This window comes from Pseudorca crassidens, chromosome 6 (genome assembly GCF_039906515.1).
Source record: "Pseudorca crassidens isolate mPseCra1 chromosome 6, mPseCra1.hap1, whole genome shotgun sequence".
Lineage (NCBI taxonomy): Eukaryota > Metazoa > Chordata > Mammalia > Artiodactyla > Delphinidae > Pseudorca > Pseudorca crassidens.
The window spans coordinates 28,929,738-28,949,167 of NC_090301.1; the positions used below are offsets into that span (position 1 = coordinate 28,929,738).

Sequence of the window (19,430 nt, forward strand, 5' to 3'; positions counted from 1 at the left end):
TCAGTTTAGATTCTCTTAATTCAAACCCAAGACACACAATTACTTGAATAATCACATGTAGAACCTTATCAGGGAGACTCAGCGTATCTCTTATTTTGCATCATGAAATCCGCTGTCATAAACTGGGGAGGAAAAGGAGTTTTAAGTAAAGCGGCCATCAAATGAGAAGACAGTTTGGAAAGTCTGGTCCAATTAATGAAAAGAAAGAATCCTGCCTGTGCTGGAAATTTGGCAAGCTGAAGAGCTTTACAAACGTTTTTTCTAAAGCTCCACCACATTGAGTCGATGTCACAGAACGGTGGTGTAGGAAGGCCTACTCTTGAACAATTACTTAGTTAAGTCTTGTGTCTCCTTTCAGTATACAAATGGAAAACCCCACCGAAAGATGCTGTTTGTTGCCGGTTTAGAAAATTGCCCCTCCCTCAAAAAAAAAAAAAAAAAGGAGCTGAAGCAATCGGGCCGTGTTGGTGTCGGTGTGGCCTGTTTTCTATTAACAGTGTCAGCATGCCACAAGCTGAATAAGGTTGATTTTGCAGGGGAAATTCAGGTCAGATGACAAAGGTGAGGCATGGGCAAACCAAGAGTAAATTGGAGGCCGCCTTCTGTGCTTATCAGCTGCAGGAAGGTGTAGGGCTGGTTTCCCACGTGAATGAGGACTGGTAGGACTTCCCAGATCATTCCTTAGAGCTCCTTTAATTCTTTCCTTAGTGCTGCAAGGGATTTTCTTTCTTTGTGGGAAGTGTCAACGCTTGTCTTTCAAAAGCCAAAAAAAAAAAAAAAGGAAAAAAGAGGGTTTGCAAAAACAAGTGCCATGCTGCCTATTTGCACCCTTGTGTAGAAAGAGGAATCGGGAGCTGCTCATGAATGTACCAGCTGTGTGTGGAAAATCAGCCAGGCTCAGTCTTTGGGCTTTCATCTCTCTGCTGAGATCCTTATTCTAGACTGTGTGAGAAACGAGCACAGCTTCAACCACCACATGAATAAAGAGCAATGGTGACAAAGGTGAACTATTAAAGAAGAGCCCTGTCTTGAGGCAAAGCAGCTATAATCCCATTATTACTTTCAGACTTGGTCTGATAACATCTTAAAATACAGGCAAAACACCTCCCTCCTTCTCAGGACCAGAGAGCTTTTAAACTCTGCTTTCCAGGATTTGAGGAATGGAAAGTTTGGTTACTTTTTTTAGCGCTCTCTCTCTCTCTCTCTCTCTCTTCCCCTCCCTGTCCCCTCCCTTATTTTTCTCCAGATTAATTGATGAATAATTGATAAATAAAATTGTAATATATTTAAAGTACACAACATCATGATGATTTGTGTACATTGTGAAAGGATTCTCACCATCAAGTTAATTAACACATCCATTATCTCACATGTTTACCTTTTTTTTTTCTTTTTGGTGAGAATCTTTAAATTCCACTCTCTTAGCAAATTTCAAATATACGATACAGTATTATCAACTACAGTCACCATGTTATACTTAAAATCTTCAGACCTTATTCATCTTGTAACCGAAAGTTTATACACTTTTATCAGCCTCTCCCTAATCCTCCCTGGCAACCAACATTCTACTCTCTCTGTTTCTGTGAGTTCGACTTTGCTTTTTAGATTCCACATATAAGTGATATGCAGTATTTGTTTTTCTCCATCTGGCTTATTTCACTTAGCATAATGCCCTCCAGTTTAACCCATGTTGTCACAAATGAGAGGATTTCCTTTTTTAAGGCTGAATAATATTCCATTGTGTGTGTGTGTGATATATGTATGTGTATATCTCACATTTTCTTTATGCATTCATACACTGACTGACACGTGTTGTTTCCACACTGTGGCTATTGTGAATAATGCTGCAATTAACATGGGAATACAGATATCTCTTGGAGATAGTGATTTTGTTTTGTTGGATATATACCCAGAAGTGGCATTGGTGGCTCTTACAGTAGTTCTATTTTTTTTGGCCGCACCGTGGGGAATGCAGAACTTCACTAACCAGGGATCAAACTGGTGACCCCTGCAGTGGTAGCGCAGAGTCTTAACCACTGGACCACCGTGGGAGTCCTAGTAGTTCTCCTTTTAGCTTCTCAAGGAGCCTCCATACTGTTTTCCATAGTGCTTCTAAAAATTTACATTCCCACCAACAGTATGCAAGAGTTGCCTTTTCTCCATAACCTCACCAGCATTTGTTATCTGTTGTCTTTTTTTTTTTTTTTTTTGTGGTACGCAGGCCTCTCACTGTTGTGGCCTCTCCCGTTGTGGAGCCCAGGCTCCGGGCGCGCAGGCTCAGCGGCCATGGCTCACGGGCCCAGCCGCTCCGTGGCATGTGGGATCTTCCTGGACCGGGGCACGAACCCGTGTCCCCTGCATCGGCAGACGGACTCCCAACCACTGCGCCACCAGGGAAGCCCCCTGTTGTCTTTTTGATGATGTACTTTCTGACAGGGGTGAGGTGATATCTCATTTTGGTTTTGATTTGCATTTCACTGATGATTAGTGATGTTGAACGTCTTTCCATGTGCCTGTTGGCCATTTATACATCTTCTTTGGAGAAATTTCTATTTAGGTCCTTTGCTTATTTTTTAATTGGGTTGTTTGTGGGATTTTTGCTATTGTGTTGCATGAGTTCCTCATATATTTTGGATACTCACATTTTATCTATTCGATATGTGGTTTGCAAATATCCTCCCATTCCATAGGTTGCTTTTCCATTTTGCTGATGGTTTCCTTTGCTGTGCGGAAGCTTTTTACTTGATGTAGTCCCACTTGTTTTGTTTGCTTTTGTTGCCTTTGCATTTGGCTTCAAACCCAAAAAGATCATTGCCAAGACCAATATCAAGGAGCTTGTCACTTGTTTTCTTCTAGCAGTTTTATGGTTTCAGGTCTTAAATTCAAATCTTTAATCCATTTTGAGTTGATTTTCACAGATGGCGTAAGATAGGGGTCCAGTTTTATTCCTTCATCCTTTTAAATGCTACAAGCAATCTAGCTACTGTTTGACTGAAATGGATCAAAATCCCGCCATGTATGAACTTAGGGCTAACTGCAGTCTTGAGTAAGTCCACATTCATGTGCATATGTGAAGTGAAAAATATGGTTCACCCTTTGTGCAGCTCTTCTGCACATTCACTTCTATCCTAATAGTAGCTACTGTTTACTGAGTACTTAGTATGCACAAAGCACCACACTAAGAGCTTTGCATATATTCCCTTATTTGGTGCAATTGCTAAAACTGGGGAGAATTGGAACATCTCCTTTCTGCATTCCAGTAATTCTTTATTAATGGATTCCTTCATAGATAGGATTATGCCACTACACCTAGCTGAAGCCCACGTGATGACTGTTGCCAAAGATAAAGCTGTTTCGGTACATAAATATTATTCTTACTCTAAAGGAAAGAGGGAGAATGAGTTTTTCAAAGTGGCGAGTCCATGCTCATTTGGGGGAAGTTTGCTCATAAGGGACTTAGATGCCTCACAGTGAATTAAATTATTTGCTCCCAAAGCTTGGTCTTAGGCAAGCTACTAAATCTCTTGTGCTCTAATTTTCTCATCTGTAAAATGGGATTTAAGGGATCTATGTAAGGAGTTTAAAACAGTGCATGCTATTGTAAGCGTTCAGTGAATGTTCACAGTTGTCATCATTGTCATTACTACATTACCACAAAAACACTCCAAAGAAGGTATTTTCATCCCCGTTTTAGGATGGGGATACTGAGGCAAAAGGATTTACCAACTTGTCCAAGTTGATACAACCAGTCAGTAACGGAGAAAATGGTTCTAACCCTAGGTCACTCTTACTCCAGAGCTTACAACTAGAATTCGATGTTGCTGCACATTATAGGAAGAAATATCTGGTCATGGCTGTTTAGAACACAATTTCTTTCTCCTATAGGAAACCTGAGTCCTAAAGCAAACATAAAATATCTTGATGACTGGACACGCGTCACACAAGAAGCGTTTTCTATCCCTCTGGTAGAGAGAGAGTGCTTAATTACCATGTGCCACTGCTGTTAACCTCTGCAAATAAGTCTAATTATCACAGATTAATGAACATAGCTTAGGCACATCTAAAGGGGCTTTGCTGAGGGGTTTTCATTTCTGCATTTCATTATCTCCATCAATGCTGTTGTTCCCCATGCATAAGGTTATGGGACTTTCATTATTTTTTTTTGCTGCGCTCTGTGAAATATCAACAACAGTGCCTGTGAAATAGTTCAGGGCAAGGATCACTTTTCAGGGAATCTTTAGGAAGCCTGTAAGTTGGGTGGATGCTGCTTCACTGTTTACTGATGAATCATGCCGCATTGGTTCATAGGGAATAAAGCTTAGACAGTTGCCAAGGAAACAGGCTGAGATTTTGGAAATATCTGAAACCACGGTGAAATTTCCAGGAAAAATCAATGTCTTAGTCAAGAGTCAGGTTAAGCCTTCTCTGCATCAGAGTGAGTAGCAACAATGCAAATACAGCTTGGAAGATTCATTCCTGTCTGCACCATGACTTAAAACCACACACACTGTGTTGTGACTCTCGGAGAAGGTTTTCTATGAATAGATGAAACCAGGTTTCCTATACTCATACTGGATAATGGCCATCGTGCTGGTCCTCAGAGCAGGGCTGTGCAGGCAGCCACCTTTGAGTATGCCTGTGAGCTCAGAGAGGAAGTCCCTGGTGAAGACCTTGGAAATCCCAATGTCATATTGTGGCAAGAGAGCAAGCTGGCAGCTAGCAAAGGGCTTCAGCCACTCAGAGGCTGGGACCTAAGGAAGATCTTGGGCACAATCCACCAGACACGTTTCATTAATAAATGATTAGATTTGCAAATCTTGTCAGTAGAGATTGCTATCACAGAATTAATGAAATAAATAATGAAACATTTCCAGTGTTTCTGGCTGGCTTTTAGAGCAGAGTAGATCTCTGCCTTTGTTGCAATTTATGGCTGTCTCTTTGATCAACTCCTGGGGAGTTCAAGGAATGATTTTCCTGCTTCCAACATCTGCCTTCGGCTTTTAGGTTTGCTTTTTTTTTTTTTTTCTTAACTCGACTTTTCATATCATTTTGTGCTTCAAACACAAAGATTCCCCAGGATAATTTCAGATAAAGAAACCCTACAGGGTGAATAATCTGCAGTGAAGAAAATCTGAATCGTATTTGGAGAAACAACCCGTTTGACACTGGGTTAGGAAAGGGGTAGGGGAGGGATTTTGCTTACAAATGAACACAAAAAAATGTTCACACTTTTATTTGAACGTCTCCATTCTGCACAGCCTAAAGCTGAGCGCATTTCCTAATCCAGAAGCAAGCCAAGAAGCAATTCCACCCAGTGTGATTACCCAGCAGAGAGACAAAGCATATGTGCAGGACATTAGCAGTGCAGACTTTTCATATCTCAAAAAATGTATCAAGATAGTCATGGAGAAATCAGAATATTTTTGAGTTTCTTTACCCTTGTTTTCTGACTCAGTATTATTTTAATTTGAGTTCCTATCAGATCTGGAAGGGCATGGAGCCCCATTCACTCTATGGGATCTCCAAAGAGCTTCATGGGCCCCTTGGTAATATATAAGATTTCTTTCTTGACCCCTTCCAGTCATAAGGTGATGTGGCTGTTATCTGTGAGCCGGACACTTTGGGTAATCTTTCAGAGGAAAACATAATATTGACATTAGAAATGGATTTTCAGTTCTCTCCCTCTGCACCCCCATCCAGCATATGAACAGGAACACACAGACACATACTCACTGTTTCTTGGAAATCACAGTGAGGCCAAAGGTCAGGGTCCCGATGGATTGTTTGCTCCTGGACTTATCTTCTTGGGAGCTGTCATTGTGCTCATTTTTAGTTTTTGCCATTGGGAAAGTTACAGTGGAACGAAGTTCAAATCCACCCAGTTTTTTAAAATCCAATTAAAAACATACCGTTGAGGGAATTCTGTGGCGGTCCAGTGGTTAGGACTTTGTGCTTCCACTGCAGGGGGCCTGGGTTTGATCCCTGGTCCAGGAACTAAGATCTCATGGCGAAAAACAAACAATCAAACAAACAAAAACATACCTTTGGGTATCTATATCTCTTCTAGTTTCATTCTATGGCGCAACGATTCTATAGGCAAGACACTCCGGACTTTCCTTTCTACATGATTTAGATTATTTCTTCTGTGATCAGATACTTTCTCACTAGAAAAAGATTTGAAAAATTAGTGAACTGTTAAATTGAGGAAACAAAATTAATGCTAAAATGATAAGGATCAGAACAAAACAGACAATAAAAACTCCCTTTTAGCCTCATTGAGGGGGTAGAAGGGCTTATCTACAGGGACAAGCATTCTTGTCCTGTAATTTTATGATAGATCTTTTCACTTATCTCTCGTAAGTGGCTAGTCCTCTAATGGGAACATAAATGTATAGTTGGTTCTCCTCTCCAAGATGAGAATTAGATTTTATTGTCATCAAATTATTACTGTATTTCATTGATTCTAAGACACACATTTTTTCATATTCTGTCAATTCTGAAATCAGGCGGCATATCAACGTCACCATCAGCAGGGCAGCCATTTCGACGACGTGGCTGTCAACACCATACACGGGCATCGAAACTTTCACAACAGGTTCCAGCTACTGCAAAGGAAATCCTGGAGGCAGTAAGAAGCACTGCATCGCCGACAGTCTTAAGGGTACAGAGCATGATGTTGGGTGGAAAAATGTGGACATTGATGACAAAGCGTCAAAAATAAAACAGAAACCACAGCTGGCATGACTGTAGTATGATTAGCAAAGCAGATAAACTATACAAACAATGATATGCACAGCAAACTCAAGTGTTTTAACATCAGCTTGTTCAGACCCATTCATTCCAAGATAAGACCACTGACTTCTGGCAACTCATCTCATTACAAATTCTGACCTTTCCCTGCCCAGCCCTCGCTTACGGTCTTCTGCTCCAAACCACCCGATGACTACTCGCAGACTTCCCTAAATCCTACAGCTACCCTGACTCCTCTTTAGAAAATGCTGCTGAGACTCAATGAAGGTGGTGCTTTCTCTTGTTCAGCAGTTTGATAAACCCAGTTTTGTGTGATCAGCAATTTTCCCTGGTGGTCTTCGTACAGAGCTTTGATAATTCAAAAAGAAATTCAGTAGAATCAGCTTCAGTGCTAAAACACTTCAGGAATACAAAGGTATTTATTTAATGTATATTTCCCTTTTAATGTAGGCACAAGAGTGATATGTGATCAAATACATATCTAATAATTTTAAAAGAACTTTTGCAAAAGGATAAAATAAAAAGCTAAGAAAGCATTGTGTTGCAGTTTATTGGCATCAATTGTTTTTCATAGTGGCCCATAAACTAATGGGGTGTCATACGACGATGGCATTTTGCACTTGATAAAATATGGTAACAATAGCTAGCTCACTTTTACTGGACATTAATCATGAGCCATGCACTGTGTGAGTGCTGTACCTGCCTTAACTCACTTAATTCTCATAGCATTGCTGTGATTACCCTAATTTTGTAGATGTGCAAACTGAGGTGTGGAAAGAGTCCATGCTGCCTTGAATTAGAGAACTAATAACTGCTGCAGGACTTAGAGCTCAGGTCCAGGTAGCGTGCCTCTGCTAGGCTAGGATAGGAGGGGAGAGACGGCCCTTGCAGCACTATTTTCTTAAGACCACAGAAAGCATTAATTAGAATGATAGTATTTGCACAAGGCATTTTTGGGATTTGGCCTTTTAAGGGTAATATATTAACCAGTTCCTTGGTGCTCCTGCAAGTAAAATTGTTTCCCTTGGGTATTTAAGAAAACGTACATTCTCAACCTAAAATATTTACCAGCTTATTTCTTCCAAAAAAGAGAGTCTCTCAGTGTTCAAAGCCATATATCAGGGTTAAAAAATAAGCAACCAACTGAAAACAAACACAGCACTTGGGTCATCCACTTAAGTCACTGCTTGACAGCTGTTCTGGGAATGGCTGTTGCCATGGGTTACTGCAGGGCACTCAGCATCTCAGCCTTACCCATCACTTCCAGGCTAAGCCCCATCTCTCCAGAGAGATGACTCTTCTTTCCTTTCCCTGTCACACCCCACCTTGGTGGTTCATATTAAAGATTTTTTTTTCTTTGAAAGAAAAATGAAATAATAATATGCTGAAAATTCCCTAGATGTCACCTAGGGTATCTCTGTCTTTGATGCTTTTGTTGCCCTCTGTTTTTCCTTGTAGATCACAGCATCAACACCGCTTTTTCTATAAACCTCAACTCAGGGTTCCAACAGCTGCCTTCCACAGGTGGGGCCACAACTGGTCATTATCCATCAATAAATGTATCAATCTAGAGCCAAGCAATTAATGTCTTCTTAATTGGATTCATCACATAGTTGGCTATGACAGTGTAGTTTCAGGACTTCTGTTGTCTCTGTTCTTGTTTTCCTTTCTTCCTCTTTTAAACTCTCCTCTCTTATCTTTTCCATGCATTCACATATTTCTTTTGACTAAGAGGAACCAATTTTCCTTCTACCACCTACTTCCCACACTTCCCACACTGAAGGGTTTAGAAATCCATTAAATGCCGTGTCTACCCTTACTTTTATGCTGTAGGAAAGGGCGGATTAAGGTAAAACATCTTACTTAGATAGTCCTGTTTATTGGAAACATACATGCAAAATACCAGCATTGCATATAATCTTCTAGGCTAATTGTATTTAAAGTTGATGATTACCAAATCCTTCAAATCATGAAACATATTTGTCACCTATGATACAAAAAAGAAAATCTGCAGGAAGCACTGTGAGATTCTTTAAGAAATTAGCATGTTAACATTCCTTTGTTTCAGGTATTGGGTAATTTTAAGAATCACAGCTTCTACTGATGCTCTGGGTCAAATCAAGTCTTGTCAAATATGCTGTTGTTTTCTCTGACATTTTATAAAAAGGAATTTACGGCCCATTATGCTTCTTTTTCCTTTGCCTTTTCTTCCCATCACCTGCTCCACCACCATTACTTTCTACAGCACGTGCCCCTTTTCTATGGTTTGCTTATAGATTATTAAGAAAAAAAATGTAAACTCACAGGAGGACTAAGGTAGACACAGCTGGTGTCAACAAAAACAGAGAGAGATGAAAGAGTATTGAGCACATCTAAATGGGGCTTTCCTGTGACTCATCCTTGACCTTTACCCTCCCAAATCATGCCCAAGGCAAGTAAACAGCTTTTCAAAGCAGGCTATCTTCTGGGACTCTTCATACATTTTCATTTTAATCTCTTTGCAAAGTGGTCAGAAATAAATGTCTCTATGAGGAGAAGTACTACTGACAAAAGTTGAATTTAAAATGACACAGAATCACTCCGTAACCTATGACACAGAGGGTCCTAAACTGCTTATGGCCGTGTTCCAATAAAAAGGAAAGGCCACAGTCTTCAGAGAGTATTTTAAACATCTTTGCACCATTCAGATGGTTACATGGGTCTTTGAAAATATTGCATTGAGGCACTATGGGTGATTTAATTTTTTCTTTGTATTTTGTAGATTATCTATAATGAGCATGCATTACTTCTGTAATCCACAAAAAGACTTTCAACCAGAATGGAATTACGGTACAAATTTTTAAAATATAAAAATACCACCCAGTGAATTATTTTTGTAAATGACTAAATAAAGAAAGCGGCTTCTTACACATTGAACTATTTAATAATGTCGGTAAATTGTCATATGCCTAAGAAATATTTTCTGGTGTAAAAGATGAGTTAAAGGTAGACTGAAATGTTTCTTCATTATAAGGTAAATGTTACATCCAAAACCAAATTATTCTCCCTTTGTGTATTACTCAGCCAAAAGAAAACAAGACTTTTTTAAACCTGTACCCGTGGTTTGCAGGACGTAAGTGATTTTTGTAATTAGATACACTCAGTCATATGAAAAGAAACATGAGACCCCAAAATCACTTAACCTATAGAATCTCAGTCACTATTTGATAAGAAATGAGGCTTTTGGAACAGTGCACACCAGAATGATGTGTGGGCAGAGATCTGCAATCATCCCGCTACTCTCCATGAATTATTTTCATCTGACAGTATCACTTACTTTATTTAAGGTCCCAGTCTGTTAAATCTTGCAAATATGGAGAAGGTAGGTAACTAGTTCTCAGGGTCAATTCAAAGAGATGGGAAAACAGTCCTGTTCTTATGTTGTGTGAAAATGACTTCAAACGATCATTTTATCCAATAAAGTACTCATCAAAGGGAAAACCTACCCGAACAAAACAATAAAACTTACTTCAGTTAAAGCAGACTGTTGAGAAGTCTAACAGAGAAATGTGTTCCATGTGCTAGTCCCACTAAATCCTAAACATCCAGCTTTTCACAGACTTGCAAATCAAATTGCTTTATGGGTAAAGGAGCACTTAATACAGTGTGACCAGTTTAAAGTTAACATTTTGTATTCAGGATGATTAATGACACCATATTGTATTTCAATTACTACAAGATAACATGTCTGTAATAAACGATGGCAATAATATTCACATTAAGTCAATAAAAAGCATTTTCCAAGTGTGATGTATAAGTGCCATTATTATAGTACACGTTGATCACCTCATACAGTGAATTATAAACAGTGTAACGGGAAATCTCTATACCGAAGCACGTATTTTCATTTCAGCGCACAGGGATTTTGGCAGATCACCCTCATTAATGTTAACAGTAGTCAAATGAAGATCTTCACACACGTTAGCAGGAGGACTGCTTCTCGTTCTCCTAGCGTCGCTATACCCTACTCTCTCCAAACTGCATTTTTGTAGGTTCAAGTGTAAGAAATCAACTTACTTCTCAGAACGCTTAAGTCCGAAGGGAAATAGATGTGGCAAGTGACTAGGTTTATATTCTGGAAAATCAATACTTTGAGAAAACAACTCTCAAATAATAGGTATTTATTTTCCAAAAGGATCTGTCCACTTGAGGGAAAGAGTTTGGGTACCATGAAACTTGGAGAAGCTTCTGGATGATACATCCCTCGGGGATCATGGCTTTTTAAATTGTTCTGAATGTTGCCTGGTTACAGAGTAAGGTTGTCGAGAAGACCCAGGATCTCAAGAAGGTAGGCAGAGGGGAGAAGGTAGGGAAGGTGGGTGGTTTCTGCCCCCTCCCCCTTGGTGTGCTCTACTGTCCCTCCCATTGTGGTTTCAGTTGAGCTGATCATGATGCAAGTGTGACTAAAGGAGAGGCATCTTTAGAGTGGTGCTGGGAGTGGGCACCACTGACCTAACGGAGCATCTAATTTGAAGCTGCTCTCTACCTAAAGGAGAGGCTGCAGGATGGAATGAGTATCAGATGAAGGAGCAAGGTGCCAATGTGCAGGGACAGAGATGTTTTATCAGTGAAGCTGTCCCTGCATGCTCGGGTGGACGCGTAATTGTCTGTTGCGCTTCCATAATAGTTATGCACAAATATGATCTGCAGACTGTAGGGAGGACAACGTGATATCCTTTCCTTTTTGTACCATTTTAAAAATTAGTTTTTTGAACAAAATTCTCTCTTGCAGACCTCATGCTATCAGATAATTGCTGGTGATATTGTGGAATCAAATGAGTTTTTAAATAACCTTAGATATATTCCCCACAAATTGTCTTTAGCAGAAAATGGAGTCACCGATGTCAATGATCAGCGTCAGAATAAGTGACCCTCTTTACTCCAATACAACCCAAAGTCATCAAGGAAGAATTCCAAAATAGCGGGAGACATTTGAAAGCGATTGTAATGCCAATAAAGTGGCAGTATGAGATGAATACAGACCCCAGAATATAGTCAAATAGATCTACATCAAATCAAAATTTTCTTAGAAATCTGGGTTCACTGCACATGAATGGCTTTGACTGTGACTATGTACATAATCAGAAAAGTGGGATTTCTATCTCTAAATCGGATACCTATCTATAGCTGTGTTTTCAAATTGTAAGCGAGTTTTCAGATGACTGTGAGTGTGTTGTTAATCTCCTGGGGCCTCAGCTTCCTCCTTTTGCAGTGGAGATGATGCCCTCATCCAAGATTCAATCCAGCAAGTATGTGGAAGTCCTCATACCCTTCATCACTTCACACTTCACAAGCGTTCTCTCAGTCCATGATCTCATTTGTAATTCTGAACCCCCTGGATTCTAAAAAAAAAAGTTGTTTTGTGTGTTTGTAAATTGGAGTCAAAACTCATTTGATGGCAAAGTCTGACCTGAACTGACAGGAGGCTATTTACTGGCTCTGTTTAATCCCACTTAGTGTGATTTGCTGCAGAAATATGGATGCATTTACATTAATATAGTCAATGGATCTAAAGTCCAAAAATTCTGAATTCCAAACCACACCTAGGGCTAAGGGGTCCAGAGAGGCAACTGTGATGATGATGATGAAGATTATCATAGTCCAAACACTTTTACCTTCCGTTAGCTTGCTTCTTTCTTCTGGTTATACTATTTGGTTCTTAAATTATGGCAATCTTATCTCCCATTGACCTCCCTGTATGGCTCCTTTGCTGCCATGGTGACACAGTTTCTGAGAAGAACGTACCACTACTTTCTCCTTGTTCCTGGTTCTGCTCTGTCCATTCCTGTTTTTTTTTTTTTTTCTTTTTTTTTTGGTACGCGGGCTTCTCACTGCTGTGGCCTCTTCCGTTGCGGAGCACAGGCTCCGGACGCGCAGGCTCAGCGGCCATGGCTCATGGGCCCAGCCGCTCCGTGGCTTGTGGGATTTTCCCGGACCGGGGCACGAACCCACGTCCCCTGCATCGGCAGGTGGACTCTCAACCACTGCGCCACCAGGGAAGCCCCGTTCCTGGTTTTGATTTGGCTCACTTTCTGGTGCTCTGGGTCCAACTGTCAGTGACTTCTGGGAATGCAGAACTTGGCTTTATAACTTGTCAAATGGATCGGGACAAAGCTCTGTTGTTGAACTTGGCTGGGAAAAACAGATGGCTTGCTTAGTAAGGATGGAAGAAGGATATGGAGGGTGAAGACAATTCATCATCTTATGAAATAGAATTCATTCACACTGGTACCTTATTTAGTTCTTATTCATTATGATTCATTGTATGCAAAAAGGCTCCATTCAAACAACACGATTTGTGGTATGAATTCCATTATCAGAAACAGGAATACTATGGATGTCACCTAGGATGGGGTTCCCCTATTTGCTCCCTCAACATGTGAGGTGGGCTATGGCTCCTTGGTCTCTGCCCCATAAGATGAGGATTCTATCTCTGTCCATTGACATATGGCCATAGCCCAAAGAGCCCTTTCCCTGTTTCCAGGGACCCGCCTTAGGCATCTGCCTTGAAGAAGGACCTCAGCCTGAGATAGTCACCATTGGCTTCACCTTGGCTACTACCAAGCCAACATAGAGGACACTGATATCTTCTTAGTCCTTTCTGGGTCCAAGTTCACATTGTTTAAAGGCATTTTCTTCTGAAATTTATCAGACAAGGTGTCATGTGAGATGTGTACATTTTGGACTGCAACCAAATAAATCAGTTACTATAGAATCAAAAGGCTTTGTTCTAAGACAATTTCACTTGTAAGGTGGTCTCTTGGGTTGCAACTGAAAAATATCCTCATTTAATTACAAAAATAAGATGTAAATACATGAAAGAAGGAGTTCAAGCTTGGCAATATGTACCTTGCAACATAAATGACATGGGAAATAGGTGTCAACTACAGGGTTTGGTGGAGAAAGGAGACTAGCTTGGGTTGAAGTATCAAGAAGACATTTATGAAGGATGCTGGATCGAAAGTAGACTCTAAGTTTGTGTACATTTGGATGATGGAGATGGTATGGAGATGAAAGGGAAAAGAATGGTATGACCTGTGAATAGTAATGAAATGGAGGTAGGATGGGAAGATAACTTCTGATAGAAAAAGGTCTTGAATGAGAGGCCAAGATATTTGGTATTTGTCTTATGTGCTGGGAGTAGAGTTTAGGTTTTGCAACAGAAGATGACCTGTTACTGCTTTATTTTAGTAAGAGAAACTTAAAATAGGCATGTAGAGTGAAGTACAGAGGGAGGAAATTGATTATGCAAAATAATTAAAAGATAACGTAAGCACATTGGATGTATTATCTTGATAATTTTTAACAACTCTAGAGGTAGTCACTCACTGTTATCTCTGTTCTTTGGATGAGTCTTGAAAATACTAAGTAACTTGTCCAAGATCGCCCAGCTAGCAAGTGGCTGGTCCAGAATTTGAACCCAGATTTGTTTGCATCCAGAGTTGAATTCTTATCCACTTTACAATAAACTGACAATTGCAATGATTCAGTTGTTAGGTTATAATTACCGCTATTACAGTGATGGCAGTGGGAATGGAAACAATGGTTGGAGGTGAGAGATATTGTAAAGGAAGTATCCACAGACTTAGTGACGAGGTGTGAGTGGCAAAGTGAGGACAAGGCAAATATTTGGTTTCATTGCTTCAAGCCTGGATGTTTAGGAGAATATTGGTAACATCAGTTGAGAAAAAGAGTTAAGGGGAAGCCTGGGTTTGGAGAGACAGATTATGAGTTATTAATGAAGCAGCAATCAACACTGGCCTCCAGTTCTTTCTTCTTCTATCCTTCTCCTCTATCTTATCTCCACTATCTCTACCCTTTATTACCAGCATCTGTGGAAGGCAGTAAGACGCTTGTATTAGTCCTATGCTGAGTCCTATACAATAAGGCTTATATAATGTGTGAGAGGGTGAGGTGAGGGCAGGGGGGAGAAGGGGGAATTCGTAGTTAATGAGGATCTTCAACAAAATTTATTCTCAATTCTCAGGATTTATTTTAAGTAGATTTCACCATAAAAATAATATTATACTTACTTTGCCCCATTCTCTCTGTAATGGCATCAGGCCCATGGTGGAGTTATAGGACCAAATCACAGTAGGCATTTAAAATTCATGATCTTGCTGCTGCATGGCAGAACAATATAAATTGAAAGGCACAGCCTGGATACCATCTTGTGGTCTTTATAAGAGGAAAATTAGTGGCACTTTGGTTCACGAAAGGCTTATGACAGGTCTGGGCCTGTGGTGGCACTAATGTAGCCATCACTGGAATGCCAAGAGATGGCCTGCTGGGTTAACAGCTGTCATTTTGTGCCAAACTCACGTAACTGAAAGCTTCTGGGCCAATAAAAAAAAAAACAAGATGCTGCTCTTCTCCTTTGGTTATGAGATGCAAGAGCAAGCACTTTGGAAAGCAAGCTACTTTGTTTCCTGCTAAAATATGCCTGTCAAAGTGGCCAGTTTCTATGGTGAAAGACATTTTGAAACATGTTCATGTTGGTGTGTCTTTGTCTGGTAGGCGAGCCTCGCTGGAGCATCATCCTTCGAGCTGAGTACTGGGCTGGCAGTGGAAACTGACTTAGGATGGGAATTACTTCAACATTTCAGTCAGGATGGTGGTTTGCATGGGGACCAAGGTAACTCTGAGAGACAGAATGCCTCATGTGAAACACCTGAGCTCTGGGGTCAGCAAGACCTGGTTCTGACACTTAGCAGCTATTTAATTTGGTGCAAGTCACATGACTGGTCTTAACCTGCATTGCCATATCTATACAAGGGGGTTAACACCACCTTTTTTGAAGGGTTGTTTAAAGATCAGAAACAATGTATAGGGACTTCCCTGGCGGCGCAGTGGTTAAGAATCCACCTGCCAATGCAGGGGACACAGGTTCGAGCCCTGGTCTGGGAAGATCCCACATGCCGTGGAGCAACTAAGCCTGAGCGCCACGACTACTGAGCCCACACACTGCAACTACTGAAGCCCGTGAGCCTAGAGCCCATGCTCCACAACAAGAGAAGCCACCGCAGGCCCTTGTACTGCAAGAGTAGCCCCCGCTTGCCACAACTAGAGAAAGCTCACATGCAGAAAAGAAGACCCAATGCAGCCAAAAATAAATAAAAATTTAAAATAATAATAATAAAAAAATGTGTTGGGCTTCCCTGGTGGCACAGGGGTTGAGAGTCCGTCTGCCGTTGCAGGGGACACAGCTTCGTGCCCCGATCTGGGAAGATCCCACATGCCGCGGAGCGGCTGGGCCCATGAGCCATGGCCACTGAGCCTGTGCGTCCGGAGCCTGTGCTCCGCAATGGGAGAGGCCACAACAGTGAGAGGCCCGCGTACCACACACACACACACACACACACACACACACAAAGTGTCAAATAAAAACAATGAATAAAAGACATTATTTGTATATGGTATGATGTATTGCATAGAATACATTAAATGTATATAAAATAGTAATAGGAACAAATCTGAGTTTTTATCTGCCAGGCCCCATGCTAAGCAGTTTACATGCATTATGTCATTTGATTCTCATAATTGGCCAAGGCAGTAAGTAGCATTTTTATTCCCTATTTGACAGATAAGAAAACTGAGTCTTGGAGAAGTGATTTCCACAGCTAGTAAGTTGGAAACTCAGGATTTGTACCCTGATCTGTTGGCTCTGGATCTTGTATTGCTGAAGACTGTTGTAAGCGTTAGGCAAGTAGCAGTCATGTTTGTGATTTAGATTCTGCCTTGTGTTGTATTATTCTAGCATGGGGAGTTTTGAGTATATCTCATCCATTACAAGTAGCTTTAGTTGAATTTTTGTCATACTCTGAAATTGTATTTCCATGGGACTGCCTATTTATTTATTTATATAGGCAGTTACTGGGAAGAGAAAGTGGTTTAGCATTTGGAGAAATGGGACTAAGTATTGTGATTCCTCTTTGTTTTTACTTTACACGGCCACAAACTTATTGTGTGTCACGTCCCAACCAATAGAAGCTCTACATTTGGATTGGCCATTAGGAAAATGCAAATAATGGCCTCATCTAGGAAATGTTTCAAGGAATCAACTAAAGTGCAAAATAGTCCTGCTAATCTCCCTTATGGGGCTGTTCTGGTGCTAACACAATGATCCCGAGGGGTTGAAGATCATTATACAATCAATGGTACCCAAAACACAAGGCATCTTTAATATTCAGCAGCCCCCATCAGAGAGGAAACTTAACCTCCCTTCAGTGTGGATAGTTCTAGAATGTTCCATGGCTTTGCATATTTCCACCCTTGTTCCTGGTGATTATAGTGTTTATAGGATGCATGGGTAACCCCTAAGAATTTGCTGTTCCATGAAAATGCACTTCAATGTTTAAATGCCTACAGTTCTGAATTAGCACATCTTAGACTCTAGAGGTTTCTTCAAAGTAGGTGATCGGATGACTGAAGTCAAGATGGGTTCTATATCAATAAATACTTTCCAACATCCAAAGTGCTAGGTTTTCTCTTAAAGTAATTTGGGTACTTATTCTGACTCCTTTTGTGGTACTCAACATTGTCCTTTACCTTGTGACAGCCCTATGGGGTAGATGCTATTTTATCCCCATGTCATAGATGGGGAAACTGAAGTTCAGAGAAATTAAAATTGCCAATTTGACCAGCATGTGTGAAAACTGGAATTCAAACATAGTCTTGGAATTACAAAGACTCGAGCCATAGAATCTTATGACTTTTCTTGAAGGTTTTATTTCAGCATTGGCCAAGTAGTGGCTTTACTTACAGGTAATAGGATACTTCCTGGGGAACAGGGCGTGATGATTATTGAGCAAAATGTTGAGGTTGACTTGGGGTTTTGGAGCCCAACTGCCTGTAGCTGTGTAATCTTGGGCAAGTTACTAACACTCACTGTGCCTCATTCTTATAAAGAAATATCTTATAATTAGTGGGTGTAAAGATTAAATGAGTTAATACTTGAATCACATATAAGAACAAAGGGTACACCCTATAAAACTTAGCTATCATTATTCTACTGAAAAGGTAAAATCAATGTTTTGTTCCTTGTTATACCTACAGCATCTAGAGAATTGTCTGGCGTATAGTAGGTACTCAAGATATATTTATTTTCTAAATGATTAAGTTAAGGAATGCGTAAGAGAATTATAAGAGATTATATCCAGTCCTGGGGGCCAAGTAAGATTTAGATTTTGTTAGCTCAGTCCCCTATCCAGCTTCATTTGGCAACAAAAGCACAAAGAATAGGAACACTGGGGTATTTAGGAGCTAGCAGGGACCTGCTATATCATCTGCTATTCCTCACTGTGAATGAGGAGAGTGAGATTCCAAGAAGTTAGGTGAGGTAACTCAGTGAGTTGACGAAGCTGGTATTAGAATTTAGGTTATTTTGCTTCTTAAGCACTTCATAAGCTTGAGTGGAACTATCCCAGAAATGATTTGAACTCAGTCATTTTTTTTTTTTTTTTTTTTGCGGTACGCGGGCCTCTCACTGTTGTGGCCTCTCCCGTTGCGGAGCACAGGCTCCGGACGCGCAGGCTCAGTGGCCATGGCTCACGGGCCCAGCCGCTCCGCGGCATGTGGGATCTTCCCGGACTGGGGCACGAACCCGTGTCCCCTGCATCGGCAGGCGGACTCTCAACCACTGCGCCACCAGGGAAGCCCAGTCATTTTTTTTTAGGAAACTATCTTTTCATAGTTTTTCTTGGAAGGAGGGAAACACTCTAGAAAATAAAGGACCATCTCCTTTATTGCAGCTATGAGTTAATATGGAATGGAATCTCCATAATGTTTGTGATATAAATCTGCATTTCAGCTCTGGTTCCTGGTTTTGGATATGGAAATGGATTGGGATCCCAGCTCTGTAATTTCTAATCTCTGTGACCTTGGGCGAGTCATTTCACCTCTCTGAGTCTTAGCGTATCTTATCTGTGAGGTTAGTTATCATATAGACTCAAAGGGTCATCATGAGGAGTATTAAATGAGATGATGAGCACTTAACACAGGGCCTGGCACAGAGTAAGTTCTAATTAAGCAGTAACCACTATTGTGGATCATGTTGATTTTTCCTGTGGAATGTCTCACTTAACTAACCCTTTTTATTTGTGGGGTTACTACCCTAGTGTAGGCCCTGGATCTACCACTGTTTCAATACGTCACTTTCTTTCCTCTTCAAGCCCTACTTCCTATGGCTGTCAGCTTTGTTAAATACTCTCCCAAACTGACCATTGGTCCTTATTTCTTCTTTCTACAGCAAATCCAGACCTTCTGATCTGTTTTTCAAAATCCTCATCATGAAGCCTCACTTTGCCTCTCGCCTCTTCTCACAGCTCCTCTCAAACTGTACACTTCCATTGGCCCATCTTTGCTCTGTCCGTGGTCCTGACTTCTCAGGTTCATATTCTCACCTGCCCCTTCTTAGGCTCTCCAAATCCTCCTTATGTTTCAAGGCAGTTGAGGGTCCAGCTTTTCCAAGAAGCCTTCTATGATTATTCCAGTCCTCGCTGAGTTACTATTCTGAGTTCTGACAGTGTTTCTGAAACCTGTTAGTATAGTGCCTGATTTTCACTGCTTTGGGTACCCATTGACTGTAACTGAAAGAAAATTGTTGTTAATTATAAGTGCAATATTATACTCGGTGATGTATC

At 40.7% G+C, this 19,430-nt stretch overlaps 1 protein-coding gene across 1 annotated transcript in view; it reads left to right on the top strand.

Annotated features, from left to right (window-relative positions):
• Positions 1 to 10,537, top strand: part of LOC137225992 (transcription initiation factor TFIID subunit 4-like) — a 289,701-nt gene extending 279,164 nt beyond the window's left edge. The window contains exon 8 of the mRNA XM_067739937.1: positions 6,507 to 10,537. The gene's annotated coding sequence lies outside the window, so the exon portion shown is untranslated. The remainder of the gene's footprint in view (positions 1 to 6,506) is intronic.
• The last annotated feature ends 8,893 nt before the right edge of the window (positions 10,538 to 19,430 follow it).